The sequence below is a fragment of the Vigna unguiculata genome, chromosome 6 (genome assembly GCF_037176805.1).
Source record: "Vigna unguiculata cultivar grain cowpea cultivar isolate G323 ecotype 2 chromosome 6, ASM3717680v1, whole genome shotgun sequence".
Taxonomy (NCBI): domain Eukaryota; kingdom Viridiplantae; phylum Streptophyta; class Magnoliopsida; order Fabales; family Fabaceae; genus Vigna; species Vigna unguiculata.
Genome location: NC_140797.1, coordinates 17,193,371 through 17,208,529, shown reverse-complemented (window position 1 = coordinate 17,208,529; position 15,159 = coordinate 17,193,371). Strand labels below are relative to the sequence as shown.

At 34.2% G+C, this 15,159-nt stretch overlaps 1 pseudogene across 1 annotated transcript; it reads right to left on the bottom strand.

Moving 5' to 3' along the window:
* Positions 1 to 259: 259 nt before the first annotated feature.
* On the bottom strand, positions 260 to 14,669 carry LOC146885591 (MICOS complex subunit MIC10-like; annotated as a pseudogene). The gene is made up of 3 exons (XR_014995829.1): positions 14,395 to 14,669; positions 11,426 to 11,565; positions 260 to 834 (listed from the first exon to the last, which is right to left on the bottom strand). The product of XR_014995829.1 is annotated as an MICOS complex subunit MIC10-like (transcript).
* Between the last annotated feature and the right edge of the window lie 490 nt (positions 14,670 to 15,159).

Sequence of the window (15,159 nt, the reverse complement as noted above, 5' to 3'; positions counted from 1 at the left end):
AGTTGTTTTAGGAATATATGTTTATAATGTTATTGGATTGGACTTGTTGATCTATATTGGCTGTACAAGTGGTAGTGATTTTTTCCGTTTGGATAAAACCCTAAATGTTGATACAATATAATGCTTGGTTTTGGTAGGTCTCAAATGTTAACCCCGCGCTTACATCCCTAATGAATGGTAATGATAATCAATTCTTACAGATATAGGCATTTGCCAAAACTAATATTTAATAAGTATTGTAAAATAAGATGAAATAGGGTTTTGGGATTAATTTTCCTTGTGTAAACCCTACACAAAGGATAGTTTATTTATATTGATAATGGACCAAATCCAGAAATACATAATGGGCTGAGCCCAACTACTAAACACAATATTATATCATCTAACACTCCTCCTCAAGCTGGTGCATACAAATCGTATGTACCAAGCTTGTTACAAAGATAATCAATTCTAGGTCCTCGAAGAGATCAATTGAGTTGACAAACTCGGTCTTGATGTCCCCGGATAGGATTTTTTCTCGAATGAAGTAACAGTCAATTTCAATGTGTTTGGTCCTCTCATGCAAGACAGGATTAGAGCTAATGTGAAGAGCAATCTGATTGTCACATATGAGTGTCATTTGAGTGACATCTCCAAATTGCAATTCTTGAAGCAATTGCTTAAGCCAAACAAGTTCACACGTGACTAAAGCCATAGCTCTATATTTCGCTTCTGCATTAGATCCTGCCACAACACTTTGTTTCTTGCTCTTCCAAGAGATCAAATTACCACCAATCGAGACACAATATCCGGAAGTAGATCTTCTGTCAGAAGGAGATCCTGCCCAGTCAGCATCTGAATAACATACAACTTTTGTATCAGAGTTGGAATCATATAGTAAACCTTTTCCAGGAGAGCTTTTGATATACTTTAATATGCGAATGACTACCTTCCAATGTTCTTCACATGGGGAATTAAGGAATTGACTCACCACGCTAACAGTAAAGGAAATATCAGGACGAGTAACAGTAAGATAATTCAACTTTCCAACTAATCGTCTGTACTGTTCAGGATCTGAGAAAGGCTCCCCCTGTTTAGGTAGAAGTTTAATATTAGGATCCATGGGTGTTTCTGCCGCTTTAGAATTCATTAACCCAGTTTCCTCCAAAATATCCAATGCATATTTCCTCTGGTATTATACCACTATTGGATTGTGCTACTTCAATACCCAAGAAATACCTGAGTTTTCCAAGATCTTTGGTCTGGAAATGACGACAAAGATGTTGCTTTAAGAGGGAGATGTCAATGTTGTCGCTTCCAGTGAGAACAATGTCATCAACATATACTATTAAGTAGATACATCCAGCACTGGAGTGACGATAAAAAACTGAATGATCCACTTCACTGCGAGACATGCCAAATTGTTGAACAACACTACTGAATTTTCCAAACTAGGCCCGAGGAGACTGCTTTAGGCCATATAAAGATTTGTGAAGACGACAAACCAATCCAGAAGACTCCCCTGAGCAACAAAACCCGGAGGTTGCTCCATATAAATTTCTTCATTCAAATCGCCATTGAGGAATGCATTTTTGACATCAAGTTGGTGAAGAGGCCATTGGCAAAGAGCGGCCATGGCAATGAATAAGCAAACAGATGCCATCTTGGCCACTGGAGAAAAAGTATCACCATAATCCAAACCAAAGATTTGTGTGTAACCTTTGGCAACAAGGCGAGCTTTGAGACGGTCAACAGTACCATCAGGGCCAGCTTTGATAGCATAGACCCACCTGCAACCAACAACAGATTTCCCGGATGGTAATTGGACAAGATCCCATGTTCCACTATGCCTGAGAGCACTCAATTCATCAAGCATGGCCTGACGCCAACCAGGGTGGGCTAGTGTATCACCTAAAGATTTTGGAATTAACAAAGAGGAAATAGACGAAAGGCATGTATAGAAAGATGGAGAGATTCTATGATAACTCAAAGCAGCATAATGAGGGGAATGATTACGGGTAGAACGCATACCTTTACGAAGGGCAATGGGAATATCAGACTCGGTTGTTGGAACCGGAGGAGACAAATAACTCGGCACTTGATATGAGTCATGTGTTGGTGGTTGGCAACGGTGTCTTCTACTATAAACCTGAAGAGGTGGTCTATCCGTAATAGGTACACTCGGAGGTGGCTGAGGAGAATCCGAGGTGGCACTGGAAGTGGGCACACTAGGAGGATCACACACAATAGGGATATCTATAGTAGTAGATGGTGGCTCACAACGAGAAGAGGGGTGTGTGAAGTAAAAAGAAGACTCGTCAAAGGTGACATCAGCGGAGATAAAATGACGGTTGAGGGAAGGAGAGAAACACTTATACCTTTTTTGTGAGCGGGGGAATCCTAAAAAGACACATTTGTGGGCTCTCGGAGACAACTTATCCAAGCCAGGACTAAAATCATGAACAAAACATGTGGACCCAAAGACTTTAAGAGGTAAAGGGTGAAGAGGGTCGTGAGGAAATAAAATAGAATGAGGAACTTGGTTATGCAAGACTGAAGAAGGCATGTGATTAATAAGATAACAAGCAGTAAGAACCGCATCACCCCAAAAATGTGAAGGAACTGCACCATGAATTAAAAGAGTGTGAGTTGTTTCAATAAGGTGCCTATTCTTGAGCTCAGCCACTCCATTTTGTTGGGGTGTATAAGCGCATGATGTTTGATGAAGAATGCCCTGAGAAGCCATAAAATGTTTGAAGGATTGAGAGAGATATTCACGACCATTATCACTCCGTAAATTTCGAATAGAAACCCCAAACTGTGTTTTAATTTCATGAAAGAATGATTGAAAAATAGAGAACAACTCAGAATGATTTTTCATTAAATATAACCAAGTACATCTTGAATAATCATCAATAAAAGTAACAAAATACTGAAAACCTAAAGTAGACTTAACACGACTAGGTCCCCAAATGTCTGAATGAACTAATGCAAAAGGGGACAAAGCCCGTTGTGAGACACTACAAGGAAACGAACTACGACTATGCTTTCCTAATTGACAAGACTCACACGACAAACAAGATAACTTGGACAAGTTGGGGACAAGTTGTTGTAGTTTGGCAAGGCTGGGATGACCAAATTGTGCATGAAGATGATACAGACCATTAGACTCACATCCGGTGCCAATCATGTGTCTCGAACTCCGATCCTGTAAACAAACAGAATCTTTGGTAAAGGAAATAATACAATCAAGAGAACGAGTTAGCCGACTGACAGATAATAAATTGAATGGAGACCTAAGAACATAAAGAACATGATCAATGGATATGGATGGAAAAATATTAACAGTACCAACACCATGAGATGAGACTCTAGACCCATCAGCCATTGTAACTGAGGGTAAATGATCCGGACAAGACAAAGAAGAAAACAAAGATTTGTTATCAGTAATATGGTCTGTGGCGCCTGAGTCAAGAACCTAAGGACCAAGAGAATCAGAGTGAGTCAGGCCAACAAATGATGTACTTGTGCGTGCAACAGAGCCAAATGTAGTGAAACTAGAACTCTGACGTTCCTCATACCATTTGAGAAAGTCGTTGAAAATGGCAGGGTGCCCTGCGGTATCAGATGAAGCAGGATCCACAGTTGCTGATCAGGGAAGAGGATCAGAGTGAACCACTACAGCAGACCGAGGAGGACGTCCATGTAGAGCATAACATTTGTCAATCTTGTGGCCTAATTTGCCACAATGGTCACACTTGGGTCGTCCCTTTCCCGGCTTGCGAGAACGATTGCGATCATCCCGCTTAAATTCAAGATATCTTTCTTTATAATAAGATTTCTAAAAAGAATAATAGTAATTCTCCAAAATTAGAGGAAAATAGAAAAACATTTGATAAAAAATTATTAGTAACTACATTTCTTTTTAATCTAATCAGTCAATTTTCATTAGTGTCAAGCTTAAATTCGCACGTACCTTATTTATTTACAGAACCTGAACATGTAAAAATGAATTATAATTATGACGCAGAAAAAAAACAAATAATCAAAATATTATTTGATGCAATTACAACTGATTTGAACGAAAAAAGAAAAGTAAATCGAAAGAACACTAAGTCTATTAAAAGAAACGAAATCTGTAAAAAAGTACCTCGGTGGTCATACAAATTGATGGACGAATTAGAACAACTAGGTGGAAAAATTGAAGCAGATAATTCTCAAATTCGTTCTAGAAAAGGCAAACGTGTAGTCATTTTGACTAATAAAGATAAATTTTTTAAAAAATACAAGACTTATCGTAATCGTGGAGATACTAAAAATACTGAACAAAAAAACGAATTGGCTTTAAGACGTTATTCCCAACAATCGGATTTTCGAAGAGACATAATCAAAGGATCTATCCGTGCTCAAAGACGGAAAACAGTTACTTGGAAATTTTTTCAAAAAAGGGTGCATTCGCCGCTTTTTTTGGATAAAATTGAAAAATCAATATTCTTTTCTTTTCATAGTTTAAAATCAATGAAAATATTTTTTATGTTAAATATTTGGATTCGTAAAAAGACAAAATTTCAAATTTTAGGTTCTATAGAGGAAAAAACAAAAAAAAGTCCGAAAAAAAAGAGGAGGAAGCAAAAAAGGAAAATGCAGAAAGAAAACGTATAGAAATAGCAGAAGCCTGGGATAGCATTATATTTGCTCAAGTAATAAGAGGTGTTTTATTAATAACCCAATGCTTTATTAGGAAATATATTCTATTACCTTTATTTATAATAATTAAAAATACAACTCGTATACTATTTTTTCAAATTCCAGAATGGTCTGAAGATTATATGGATTGGAAGAGAGAAATATATATTAAATGCACGTATAACGGCGTTCAATTATCCGAAAGAGAGTTTCCGCAAAAATGGCTAACAGATTGGATTCAGATAAAAATATTATTTCCTTTTCGTCTAAAACCTTGGCATAAATCTAAAAAACACTGTAATAAAAACAAAAAAAATTCAAAGAAAAAAAAGAACTTTTGTTTTTTAACAGTTTGGGGGATGGAAGTCGAATTGCCTTTTTCTAGTTCCACGAAAAATCCACTTTACTTTTTCGACCCCATTTTAAAAGAACTAAAAAAAAGAAAAAATTTGAATTTTTCACTTTTCTAGTTCTAAAAGTTTTAAGTGAAAAATTCAAACTGTTTCTAAATATCGTAATAGAAAAAGCAAAAGGGATCATCCAAAGTATTCTTGAAATTATTATAAAAAGTATAGTATTCCTCACAAAAAAAAAACAAGAATTTTTAAATTTAAAATATTTTTTTATTAAAAGGAAAGCCCAAAAACTCGATGAATTGAGCGAAAACAAAAAATATTCAACAATTTGGAAGAATAATTCAATGATTTCTAAAGCAACCATTTCAATTCAATCGATAAAGTCGACAAATTTTTCATTGAAAAAAAAATCTATAAAGGATCTCAATACTAAAAGAAAAGTAGTTATTAAAAAAATAGAAAAAATGAAAAAAGAAGAAAAGAAAAGAGGACTTGGAATTCCCGAGACAAATATTCATTCGAAGAAAAAAATTTATGATAGTAAAAGGATAGAATTCGAAAAAAAAAATTTGCAGATATTCCAAAGAAGAAATATTAGCTTAACTAAAAAATCACATTCTTTTTTTCAATTTTTGATGAAAAAAATATACATAGATATCTTTCTATATATCATTTGTATTCCGAAAATCCAGCTACAACTTTTTCTTGAATCAACAAAAAAATTTTTAAATAAATGGCTTTACGATAATGAACCAAATACAGAAAGAAGTTATAAAACAAATCAAAGTATAATTCCCTTTCTTTTAAAATTACACAAATATTTTAATAATAAGAATGTGAATTCACATAATTATTTTGATGTCTGCTTTTTGTCACAACCATATGTATTTTTAAATTTGTTACAAACCCGAATTATTAACATAAACATATATAAGTTAAGACTTCTTTTTCAATATAATAAAAAAAAAATTCTGAAAAATGAAATAAAGGATTCTTTTTTTGGAGCACAAGGAATAGGTCAGTCTAAAAGAAAACAAAATAACCTGCTCAATTCTAAACTAAATCAATGGACAAATTGGTTAAAGAATAATTATTATCAATATAACTTATCTAATAGTAGCTGGTCAAAATTAGTATCACAAAAATGGAGAAATAGAATCACTAAATGTGGTGTAACTCAAAATAAAAATTTAACCAAATGGGATTCATATGGAAAAAGCCCATTAATTCTTTACAAAGAACAACAAGGAATCATATTAAAAAAAAATTAGAAAACAATATAAATACGATCTTTTATCCTATAATTTTATGAATTATGCAAATAAGAAAGACTCATATATTTATCGATATAGATCCCTATTTCAATCAAATAAAAACACAATGATTTCTTCAAATTACAATACATATAAAAAAGACTTATTTGATAGAATAAGTAATATTTTTATCAAGAATTATATAGCAGAAGATACTATTATTATAAATCCGGATAGAAAATATTTGGATTGGACGGGAATCAATAGAAAAATACTAAATCGCACACAAGGGATTTTTTCACGTTTTATGGTGAACACGCCACCATTCCTCTCACACTCACTACTCACACTACCCTAGTTGAAACTCACATTCACTACTCACACAACACTCTCGCACATCTCTAACAAAAACACACCTAAACAGACACACTACGAAACAGAGAAGGGGAAGGGGAAGGAATTGGGAGAAAACCCTTTGGGGGTCTCATCTTCTTCCTGTGATTCTTCTTTCTTCAGAGAGGGGCGATCAAAAAACCCTAACACCACTGCCTCACGAACGCACAGCAGCGGACTCTCACTGCAGTATCAGTCACGTGAGTAACAGGTGCAGCGTCGCACTCATCTTCATCTTCTTCCTTGAGCCACCGCCGTTGGTTGTTCCTCACTGCTCCACTACTGTTCGAATTCGCCGAGAGTTCATCGTCCTTGGAGCTCGCATCTTCTCATAGCGCCGCGGCGTGGACTCATCATCCTCATCTCCTCGCAAATCCGACGAGGCCGTTGTTGTCGGTACCAACTAGTTTCCTTTCCTTCTCTATTTCTGCTTCTTTTCTTTCGTTTGGGGTTTCTTTCAGAAACTGGTTGGGATTTAATCGAACTGGAGTTGCTTTTGAGTGGCTTAGAGTGTGCATTTGAGTTGCTTTTGTTGAAAAATTATATAACCTTTATGCGTCCTTTATAATTTTGGATTTAATTTTTCTGTTTGGGGTTTAAACGCACTAGATTGGGGCTTTGATGTGTGATTGAATATGAATTCGGATGGATGCAGTTTCTGAGTTTTGGTATGGGCATTTTCCGAGTTCTTTGTATTTTGTGATGAGTTTATGAGTTTATGGTGTGCTGAGGCCTTGGTGTAATGTTCACGTTCTGAGTTATTTGATTAAGAGTGAGTTGAAATTTTTTAGTTCGGTAAATCTATTGATATTGTCATGGGCTGTCGAGACCTATATTTGTTTGTGATTGAGTAGGAGTTCACTGATTGTAATTGGTTTATTTTAATGAGATTTTGGCTTGAGCTATTGATGCAATCTCATTGGTATTGGAAGTTGGAATTCTGGATTCATTTTGCTGTGGTGAGTTTGAAAAGAAAAAAAAAAACTTGTAAGAGTGTTGTTGTTTTGCATTGACTGATTGATGTGGGGAGCATTGAACTCATGGGCTTACTTTATGAATATTAGTACTTTTTTTACTGGAATGGAGAAAGTAGCAGCTAGTCCATGCCCTCTTTTGGTTGGATTATTCAGGAACATATATTTCATGTGACTTTTGTTTATACCCATGGAGTTCTGTCATATACTATTGCACAGTTATTGGTTTTCTTATTTTGCATGATGGGTTTTATGGGTTTATTTCTGGATTTGGAATTCATGGTTGGGTGTGTTTAAAGCTGGCAAGATGCTTTATTGTAAAATTGAAGCTGAAACAGGAAAAGGAAAATCTAAAGCATATGGGCTTTGAATTTATTGGAGTTTGAACCCTTTTTGTGTGAGTGAATTCTTTTATGTCTTATCTAATTTGTTTGGAACTGTTTAATAATTATTTGAAGATGAGCTTTGAAACATCCTAGTTGGATTTATTATATATATATATATATATATATATATATATATATATATATATATATACATATATATATAATACCAGCATCATGGTTTGTAATGTATTTGCACTAAGCGTTTATGTTGAGAACCTATAAAGTACACGTATATATGTAGGTGTTGGAATAAACATTTGATATGTGAGTTTTATTTTGATTAAAATTAGTACTCATTTTTATTGTATCACACCATACTTGATATTTGTATGGAGCAATGGATTGCACTATGGGTGAGTTCTTGTTCGTGCTTTTTCTTTCTTTGACCAATATGTGGTTTATGTTTTTTAGATTACTTTATATTTTTGTGCGACTGTTTGTAATATTACCTCTTTTATTATTTGACATTCAACTTTTCATACGTACACCAAATTATAAATTTTTGAAAGTTATTTAATTATCATGTTAAGTCTTGGACTTACTTGATAATTAAAACTTTCTTTCATTCAAAATTTAAAAATTTGATTATCATGTTAAGTATGAGACTTACTTGATAATTAAAGTTTTCACATTTTTTAAATTATTAATTATCATGTCAAGTCTTGGACTTGTTTGATAATTAAATTTTCATTCATTTAAATTTTAAATAATTTTTTTTATTATCATATTAAGTCTTAGACTTACTTGATAATTAAAACTTTCATATATTTTTTTAAATCATTGATTATCATATTAAAACTCGGACTTACTTTATAATTAACATTTTCACATAGTTTTAAAAATATTTCATTATCATGTCAAGTCTCTTGATAATTAAGTTTTTATCATGTTGAGTATCAGAGTCACTTGATAAGTAAAAGTATTAATTTTTTTTCTTTTACAATTAACCAAATTAAAGTTTTTTCAAATAGTTTTAAATGTTTTTAAAGAACTATATAACCCTGATTTTTCATTTTAGACAAGGATATGTAGAAGCAAGATCAAACACGTTGGAATAAAAAAAAATTAAAAATATTTTATCTTCCACACACGTAACCGACTTTCGAACTCAGTTTGGTTTTGTAGACCATCCTTTTTAGGTTTTCCCTAGCTTGCCTTAATAAACTATGGTGGCGACTCTTCTTAAAATACTTTTTTTTTTTAAGATTTTCTTGTTCACCATTCTGTCGCGATTTCGGTGGAGACAATTGCAAAGTGTTATAGTTTGATCATTGATGCTGTTTATCTTTAAATTCCTATGTGAAAAAATGAGCTTAGTTTAGGTCCTTGCATGTAAAAAATTCTGCACTTTGATTCGTTGTATTGTTTTTCGATTTGGTTCAGGGTTCAGGGTTCAGGGTTCAGGGTTCAGGGTTCTTGGTCCTCCTGGATGGCGACAAGCCATGATTGATGAAATGCAGGCACTTGAACTTAGTGGGACTTGGGAACTTGTCTCTCTTCCTCCTGGTAAGAAGCCTGTGGGCTGTAGATGGGTCTATGCTATTAAGGTTGGTCCTACTGGTGTTGTAGATCGACTCAAAGCTCATCTTGTAGCTAAGGGGTATACTCAAGTTTACGGCCTTGACTATTGTGATACTTCTTCTCATGTGGCTAAAACCAGTTCTGTTCGTCTTTTCCTTGCTATGGTTGTCATTCGCCAATGGCCTCTGTATCAGTTGGATATTAAAAATGTCTTTCTTCATGGTGATCTGGAAGAGGAGATATACATGGAGCAACCTCCTGAGTTTGTTGCTCAGGAGGAGTTTGGGTTAGTTTGTAAGTTACATCGTTCTCTCTATGGCTTGAAGCAATCTCCTCGAGCTTGGTTTGGTAAATTTAGTCATGTTGTGCAGAATTTTGGATTGAAACGTTGTGAAGCAGATCATTCAGTATTTTATGGTCATACTTCTCCTGACAAACGTGTTTATCTTATGGTTTATGTTGATGATATTGTTATCACAGGAAATGATATCACTAGAATTGCTCAATTGAAGAACCATTTGTTTAGCCACTTTCAGACCAGAGATCTGGGTCGTCTTAAATATTTCCTTGGTATTGAAGTGGCGCAATCAAAAGAAGGTGTCATCATTGCACAAAGAAAATATGCTCTTGATATTTTGGAGGAAACAGGCCTGACAAATTGGAAGCCCATTGATAGCCCTATGGACTCAAATCAAAAGTTAACAAGGGATCAAGGTGAACTTTTCTCAGATCTAGAGAGATATAGAAGGTTGGTTGGAAAACTCCTCTACCTTACTATAACAAGACCTGGTCTTTCTTATCCAGTGGGAGTTGTAACTCAATTTATGCGAAATCCCCACATTGATCATTAGAATGCTATGATTCGCATTCTCAGATATGTAAAAGGGAATCCAAGACAAGGATTGTTGTATGAGAACAACGGAAGTACTCAAGTTGAAGCGTATTGTGATGCAGATTGGGCTGGTTGTCTAATTGATAAAAGATCTACCACAGGGTATTGTGTATTCCTTGGAGGAAACCTTGTATCTTGGAAAAGTAAGAAACAAAGTGTTGTTGCTCGATCTAGTACAGAGGCGAAATATCGATCTATGGCTCTAGCTACATGTGAACTAGTGTGGATTAAACAACTCCTTCAAGAGTTGAAATTTTGTGAAAATGAGCAGATGAAGTTATATTGTGACAACCAAGCAGCCCTTCACATTGCCTCCAATCCGGTGTTTCATGAGAGAACAAAGCATATAGAAATTAATTGTCATTTTGTTAGAGAGAAATTACTATCCAAGGATCTTGTTATTGAGTTTGTCGGCTCTAATGAACGACTTGCAGACATTCTAACTAAATCTTTAAGAAGGCCTAGAATTCAATTTATATGTTCCAAGCTTGGAGCATATGATCTATATGCTCCAGCTTGAGGGGGAGTGTTGAAATGTAATGTCTTCTATTATCATGTATGGGATCCCTTCTTTAGGGTTAGGGTTAGGACTGGGTCTTGACTCTTTGTATTCTGTCTATTATTTTCTTATATAAAGAGTGATAAAATAGTAACAGTGATAAGTTTTCACTATCTCATTTCTCTAAAACCTCTTCAAGTGTTATATATACATATATATATATATATATATATATATATATATATATATATATATATATATATATATTATGACTGCCATAAGCTGTTATGGCATCCGATATATTTTCATGAAGGATCTTTTAGTTACCAATATTTTCCTATTGATAACATTGTGTAATTGGAAAGCCCAATGCCCTATAAACACCAAAATCCCGTACTTCCAACGAGGGAGTGGGCCTAAGGTCCCATACCTTTCTATTGGATTGTAGCATTATGTATACACAAGAAAATAAAAGACAAATCCTACCTGAGCAGCAGTTTCGGAGACCTTAGGTAGGGGTAATTTTGTTGGAGGGCCATCAAATAGACGAGAACATTCTGCATATGCAGATCCAATTCCAACTCCAGCACCAAAAGCAATAGATGCCCATCGAGTTACAGGACTCCCTAGTACAGTAATCAGAAGCAAAGAAATTCAACATTAACAATTTGGGAAAATCTCAACCACAGATTCAACTATTTGAGGAAGTCTCAAACACAAAGATACAAGTCTCAACCATAAAGGTATATAATACTTACAAAATGATTGTATTGTATAATAAAAGACATTACAAAAACCCCAAACTAAACCACCAACATAGAAGTAACTTAACCTTCGTTTAATAATGTAAGAAAATAAAATAAAATCAGCAGCTCAAATTGATTATAAATACCAAATTTTCGAAAGATGGGACTACTAATGACAAAACTATTCATGACACTCACCCAACAAATTGGCTTATATGTCATTAATTGTATGCTGAGCCAACAAAGTATAGGTCGTCATTCTTTTTTTCAAACCGACATTGGTCTTCAATACAACCATTACAGGCTCAGAGGCAGTAGATGCAACAGCATGCAAGTTCAATTTAGCAAAACAAATAGTACTTTGATAATTTACGTTCAAAATGCACAAAAAAAAAATAATACCGAGAAAAATATGCATGGGATTGGGGATAGGTAATCGATTTTAACCCAAATCAGCTGAGCAAAGGCATGGTAAAGCACTAAGGTTATCAAATAATATTATCGTCTTGCTAAAATTAAAATAAAAAAAGGAGGCTTAAATATATTTTACATTCTCGGAAATAAGCCAACTTGCTTTTAGCCCCTGCAAAAAATTGGTTTTTGATCCTTGTAATGTTCATCATCCTAACTTGTTGTAGTACTTGGCATTGCAGCAGAGACTAAAAACACAAACCACCAAATTTTGCAGGGACGAAATGGCATGGGAAAGAAAACCACTGTATTTACAGGACTAAGAACAAAAATTGTTATATTTTGCAAGAACATAAAAACAAAATTGTTATATTTGAAAGAACATAAAGCATGTTGCTTCAGCAAGTTCATGACAGAAACCAAAACAAGTGACAACAGACATCACATAGATCAAAAACCAAAATTTTTGAAGCACTTTAAAATCACTGTATTTGCAAGGACCTTGAACATATTTAAGCCAAAAAAATATGATATTTTTGTAGATACTCCATTAATTATGCTAGTTGATTATGTTGGATAGACCAAGTGCACGAAACATTGATGTTGAGTGGCTAGTACCATAATGTTTGCAACTGATCAAGTATCTTTTAATAAAGAAAATATAGGTTTAGGGTCAAGAAAGAAGGAAACAAGAGAATGACATTTACCAGTAATATCAGGGAATATTCATTGGTAGGATATAATGTTTACAATTCCCCAACACAATATGCCTATTTATAGTAATAATTAGATCAAGTATTACAATCACTAGTACAATCTCAGGTCCACTAGGAAAGAGACCAAGTAATCATATAAAGTAAGGAAACATAATAAAGAAATATAAAGAGCCATTTGGTTTGAACAAGCATTTTCTTTTTCAATGTGTTTCCTATTTTCTGAAGTTTCTGTGGGAAATAGGGAAACCAACTTTTATTGTTTTCTATTTTCATTTTCACCTTTTCCTACACATTAAACATTCTCAAAACCAAACACCCAAAAAATCAGTAAAGAACTCAAAAAATGCTTGCACAATATTCTAGGATAATCTAATGAAAAACTAAATATTTTCTAATACTCTCCTACAAGCGAAGGCCGATAAATAAGTGAAAAACACACAATCCATCTTAACCAAAAGCATTCACCCAAAAAAGAAAATAAACTTCTTCCAACGGCAGCCAGTACAAAGAAGAGAAAGAGAAAAGACAAAAAATCCAATGATCAAGAACAAACGAAAATCCTAGAATGACTCGGGCTTTCAAACTTTCAACATCCTTGACCCCTAATTGTTCAGCTGAAACCATAAGACCTAAGACACTGCTGCTCAGAAGGCCTGTAACACCCTTGGACACTGCTTTCTAGCTGGCTGCAGTACTCCTGGTAGCCAGAAACAATCAGCAGCAGAAGCCTCTAAAATCATCATAACTGTAGAGAATACTGGAAAGTTCTCTGTCCAACCACTAACTGATTTTCACACAAAAAATAGACAAGGCTAAGAACCAGAAAAACACGCTAAACCATCAATCATCTTGCCAGGGGTAATTGCCCTTGGGCATTATCTAGGTGTTTTAAATCTTTACTTTTGTTTTAGGCAAATTCTTGTAAGTTTAGGCGTGGAATCTGAGCATATTTCTGCTTCGTAAAGTTGTTTGTCTCTTAACATCTCTGAAAGTGTTTATCCTCTAAGCATATTTTCATTTTCTAGTAGCTTGTCCCTGAGCACTTGAGTAGAGGGAAATTGAACAAAATAATGTGATAAAACATATCTCGTCTATATTTTGGCACTCAGTGCACTTGTTATGGAAACATTTGAAAAAAAAAATGTAATAGATTTCGGATGATAAATTGATTGCTTAAGAGAATGAAATTGTTTTAGAAAAAATAATTTTGAACAAAAGAGTCAGAACATAATGTGGCACATATATCAAACTTGTGTGCTGTGAATGAAATCTCGCGAGAAAGCAAACAGACACAAAAAGTTGTGACATCTAGCATTCTTCCCAAGTGGTCTGTAATTAGGGGGCTTCTTATTGGGATAACGGGTAGAAGGTTTGAGAGGAATTTGGAGATTAGATTTTGGTGTAGGGTTAATTTAATAGGGAAGATCAAGTATCTAATAAGAGTGATAACAGAATATGATGGCAGATAAATCTGGTGCTTTCATCTCAGAAACGAGAAAAGCACATAGGATTTCCTTCGGATTGAAATCATAACCCTCAGCATACTCGGAAAATAAATGAATGAAAGAAATATGGTACTGACTGAAAAATAAGAGACCGGCAGATGAGGAGTAGACGAGGCGACGAACGGTGAGATCAAGGCAGGCGTCTCATTTGGCATCGAGGTCATGCTGCGGGGGAATGATTTGCGTGTCAGCCATTGTAGTTGTAGGGCTAGAACCACCTCTGTTGTTTTCTTTTTCGTTTTTTTATCAAACAACTCGTCTCTGGTACGCTGAAACTTCTTTTTATTCCATTCTTGCTGTTCTTTTATTTGTTCCGAAAACATGTGCCCTTTAGGGTTCGGGTGGGTTGCACTTCTATTATCCTTTAATAGGCAATTACTTTCGAAACCCATGTAATTCCCTCTTATACCCCGCCTTTTTGTTTTGGAAATTAGACCTGCCTACGCGTACGGGTGCTTATATATATTTTTTCGGTTACATTTATTATATTATTAAGGAAAATTAATTTATTATCATCATGCAATTAAAAGTACGTGGTTATATTTATAATAGTAACTAGTGCTATATCCGTGGTTATATTTACTTATAATAGTAACTAGTGCTATATCCGTGCATGTACGCACGGTGCTATATTTTTTTTTTTAATTTTGTATTTGTAAAATAAAAATATTATTATATTTGGACTAAATAATTATTTTATATATGTCATTATATAATATTATTGTATCTATAACTATATATAAAGGGGATTCCCTCTTTTGTGTCCACATTTCATAATTCCAATTTTACCCTTTACAATTTAATTATTTATTAAATTTTTAAAAATTAACGGTTAATTTTAC